Source organism: Blennius ocellaris (genome assembly GCF_963422515.1).
Source record: "Blennius ocellaris genome assembly, chromosome: 23".
Classification (NCBI taxonomy): Eukaryota; Metazoa; Chordata; class Actinopteri; order Blenniiformes; family Blenniidae; genus Blennius; species Blennius ocellaris.
Window position 1 is genome coordinate 7811281 of NC_137672.1, and position 4790 is coordinate 7816070.

Consider the following 4790-nt stretch of genomic DNA (forward strand, 5'->3'; position numbering starts at 1 on the left):
CTTCAGGCTGTAAAGGAAGACTTCAGGATTACATGAAGCTCCTCAAGTGAGTTTAGTGAAATAGTAACCATGAACTGCTTTGGAAAATGTACTTATATATTGTGTAACCGCCTTCCATTTGAAGTCTATTAATTGGTTCAATAAGCACAGCAGAGAGAGAGAGATAGCAGCTCTGACAGTGCTGTTATGTACAAAAATAACGTCTCTACCTTACCCACTCAAATGTAATAAACACTGCTCAGTGTCGTGGTTGTTAAATTCTCTCCATTGTAAATGAGAGTTGAGAAAACGATGTGTATATATATGATCAGGCCTACTTACACACTGTCACAGCTGTGCTTTTATTGCCGTCTCTCCCCTTCAGCAACTTTCTCTGTTTTTATACTCAAGTGCAGTGTGCTTGAACAAGAATTGGTTTGTTGTGCTCCATCCATCCATCCGTCCATCCATCCATCCATCCAGCCATCCATCCAGAGTCTGGGATATCCCCGCCACTGGATTTCCCATGAATGAGACATTCAGTTTGAAATCCTTTCAGATTCCGTGTAAGATCCTCAAAAAGTGCGGACAGATAGTATAAATCTCCCAGTTGTGCAACCTACAGCTCGCACTCCTCCAGGTGGGATTAGATGTTTGTACTTTAATTCTCAGTTCAATCTCGCACTAGTGGAAAAGCTGTGGACTGAAACAACTGTGAGAAGTGGTCATTTATGACGGAAAGCCCACAGAGTAATCGGTGTCGATTCATGGCTTGTTCAAGGTTGTTGCTTGGGCTCTAAAGGCTGTCAAAAGGAAGTTTGTTTTCTTAACATTGTATAAACCCTGAAACTGTAAACTAAATGAAGTTATACCTCACAGATTCAGTGAAGAATTTAATATTGATCTACTGAAGAGGGCCAGGCAAGGCAAATGTATTTATAGCACCATTCAAACACAGGGCCAATCGCAGTGCTTTCCAAAGAATTAAAAGAAATCCATACAAGCTTGACAAAGAAATGAAAGAAATATATTAATAAAAGGAATACGTTAAGGCATCAAAAATGAAAGAAATACATTAAAGCAAGCAATGAAGAAATTTAATCTCAATCTCCAGAGCGTAACATTTTTCACTGAGTGCTTCTACAACCTTCCAGTCACTGAGGGACCAAGTAGATCCTCCAATCAATTTCAATTGAGGGGAAACTTTGACTAACCTTCAATGAGATACAACAAGGTCAGCCAACCAACCAACTAGACAAACAAACAACCAACCAACCAACCAGACAAACAAACAAACAAACAACCAAATACCAACCATCCAGCTCGGGAACCAACCAACCAATCAACCAACCAGACAAACAAACAACCAACCAACCAACCAACCAGACAAACAAACAACCAAATACCAACCATCCAACTAGCGAACCACCCAACCAATCAACCAACCAGACAAACAAACAACCAACCAACCAGCCAGACAATCAACCAGCCAGCCAGCCAACCAACCAAACAACTAACCAACCAGCCAACCCACCCACCAACAGAAATAGGCTCAGATTCAAACTGAAGACATGAGGTCAATTGTGCAGCAACTGTTTAAAACAGTTCCAGGTTTGAGTTTGAAGTTGACACGATGACTGACATCAGTTTCAAACCAATAGCAATAGCGTGGCTGTCGACTGTGGATCTGCCACCTCTGGAAAATTATATATTGTGGAGGGGGTCTTTAAAGTGAATTGAAATAAAAAGTGAATCAAAAGAATAGCAGATATAGAAATAGTGTGTGAACGTAGAAGTGAGCATAGGAAGAAAGTAAAATCCGTATTTGTCAGATGGATGAAATCCAATATTCCCATAGAGGTTATACGTTTTGGTTTTTTTGTGTGTGTGGCGCCGTTCAACTACAAAAAACTAAAATGCGTCTCGACCTGTCAGCCACTGTTGTCTCACTTTGCCATTAAGAAACATAAATAAAACTATTGCTCTGTCACAATTAGCTGTCGTCATTGGTAGATCCTGCATGACCATATGACAAAATGACCTTTCCAACCTCTTACAACCGCAATCGTATAAAAAGAAAAACAGAAAAGCTACACACAAGCAAGCAAAATACCTAATCACCAAACAAAATTAGTTGTGGACTCTCGATTGACCTCAGGCGTGACCTCTAACCAGTCCCAGCTGTGACCTTCACTTTGCTCCATGTCAGCTGGAATCGGCTCGACCTCCCCTGCTTGAATAGCGCCGGTCGGCTTTTAAAGCATGGATGATAATAAAACAACTAGGTCAAAGACAATCAACGCCACGGATATCACAAGAATAGCTTCTTTTAGATCTCCAAATAAGCTTGATTTGCCCGGTCATGCCTTGTTCTCTTTTGTAGCGGAGTTTATAACTATAGGTATAACATTTTCCAGGTTTCGTCTGGCGGGCCTGCAGATCATCATTCCACTGAGGCTTCCACATGACCGCTTATCAACAGGTCAGGAGGGCCGTTCCTGAACAAACATGGCGAAAAGTCACTCTTTGTTGCAATCCTTCGTTGCACGTTGTTGAAGCATTTGTGTGGCATGAATGTCTGCAAGCATTCCTTCGGTCTAAATTGTGATTTTTATTTTATTTAAATTTGTTTTTGGTGTGGGGGGGGGGTAACTCTCCTTCCTGTCTTGTTACCTGATGTATTCAGGCCATCTGAGCTGACATTTGGGCACAAGAACAGCCGGGACAGCCCAAAATAACCCGGACTTAATCAAGTGAATAGAAGGAAACGACGGTCGAGATTATCAGATTATCTTTCAAAAATAAATGCGGATTGTTCCGTATGTCCATTTAAGTTTCGCAAACGTGACAATCAATCACTCTATAGGCCGCCATTGTTGTTAATGTCCATCTACTGGCGCGCGTGCAGGACAACTATTTGCTGTGGCCACAGTGTTCGTGCGCAGCTGCAGCGTTTCAGGAAAGCGGTTTTCAAAAAGTTGCGTTTCTGTGGCAACAGTGTTTTCCCTTTTCACTTGAAAGTGTTGTCGTGTAAACATGTAGACATTTCAACGGACAGAACAAATGTACAGAACAGATCTCAAAAAAACAAAACAGGTCAGTGTGTTTGCATTTAGGCTTAGATTATTGTGAAACTTTATCAGATTTTTATTGATATAATAGTGGATTTGCCTGTAGGTCATTGAATGCCTCCAGCATCCTCACAGTGACAATAATCAGGTGTGTTTCTTCCCCACACGCTGCTATCTCCTCTCACAGTTTTAAATATGAGCATCTGTGGATTTATATTCACCGCAAATGCATCTGCATTTATTTTGTCCACCTTGATTTTACCAGGAAGTTGCATTGAGACCAAGGTCTAATTTGCAAGGAAGCGGCTGTTTAGCTAAATCCGATAAAACTTGTTTATGATAAAGCATACTATGGGTATAATTGAGGCAATTCTGGTGACGAAAGTGTGAAATAAAACAATATTTATTGTTGAAAGAGTTTACAGAGCAGATCAGAGGCAGGAGAAAAGAAAAAAAAAACAGCTAATGTCCTGAGACAGGAGGTCAGACACCAAATGAGACATAAATGTTGCAATTCATCGCTGACAAAATGAGGATGAGGCGCATTAGATTGATCTGGGCGCAGCATTTGACACCATCTCCCACTCCACCCTCCTCCATAGATTGGGAAACATTAGATTGTCTCACACGCTCCTCGACTAGTTTGAATTCATCCCTCTCAGGTCGCATTCGGTTCAGATCCGAGCCTTCTACCCTCTCCTCCGGCGTCCCCCAGGGCTCTGTCCGAGGCACCACCCTATTCATTATTGGCCATATTTTTTTATTTTTATATATTATTCAATTTCACTGTGATGCGGCTGATACCTCCCACCCCCCACCTCTGGAACTCGCTGGACTCAAATCTCATACTGAAACTTATCAAACCAAGCGTATTCACGTTAACGATGTCAGTCTACTATAAATGCCTGAATATAGTTGTTTTTTTATAGCTATAAATATGTTCTTTCTTACTTGTTTTTAACTGTATTTTAACATGTCCTGTGGGTACACTGACCTCGAATGTCCTGATGAATAATTATGTATGATCACAATCAGAAAAGTAGACGGGTCGGATCTGTGCCGCCGAAATAAGTCGACTTCCTTCGACTTTTGACTGCGAGGCGCTTCACTCCAAGCGTGGTTTACCCCATGTGACTTCCACTTCCAACTGGGGGACCTCTCGGAGACCTCCCGGGGGGACTCCTATTTGTCACAGAGCCTTATGTTTGGGAACTCAGGAGCCAGTTCTCATCCTGACCATGGCCACGAGCTTCCAGCACAGACTCACACCCCCACATCGCCCATCCAGGCAGCCTCTTGCCCCACCACCACTTTTATCACACTTCAATTGGCATGAAACTTTCTTCTTCCACTTCTTCTCTTTCTAACACCCCCCCCCCCCCTAAAAAAAAAATGTCTTTTTAACTGTCAGCTCCCCGCCACCCCAGATGCCATATTTAGGATACAAATGTGAAGAGATGACAGCGTTGTAAAATGGTGCCCGTGCTGAGATTATAATTAACATTTCCAACCTACATCACTCTCCCTCCCACTTCTCCTTTGCTTTCTCCTCTATTCACTCACTCCTGTACAATAAATGGGGGGAAAAAGGCAAGAAGAAAGGGAGAGAAGGGAAAGAAGAGGGAGATGGAGGAGGAGAAGGAGGAGGAGAGAGGGAGGGAGGGAGGGAGGGAGAGAGAGAGAGAGAGAGAGAGAGAGAGAGAGAGAGAAGAGGGTGACCAAACGGAGGGAGGAGGGAGG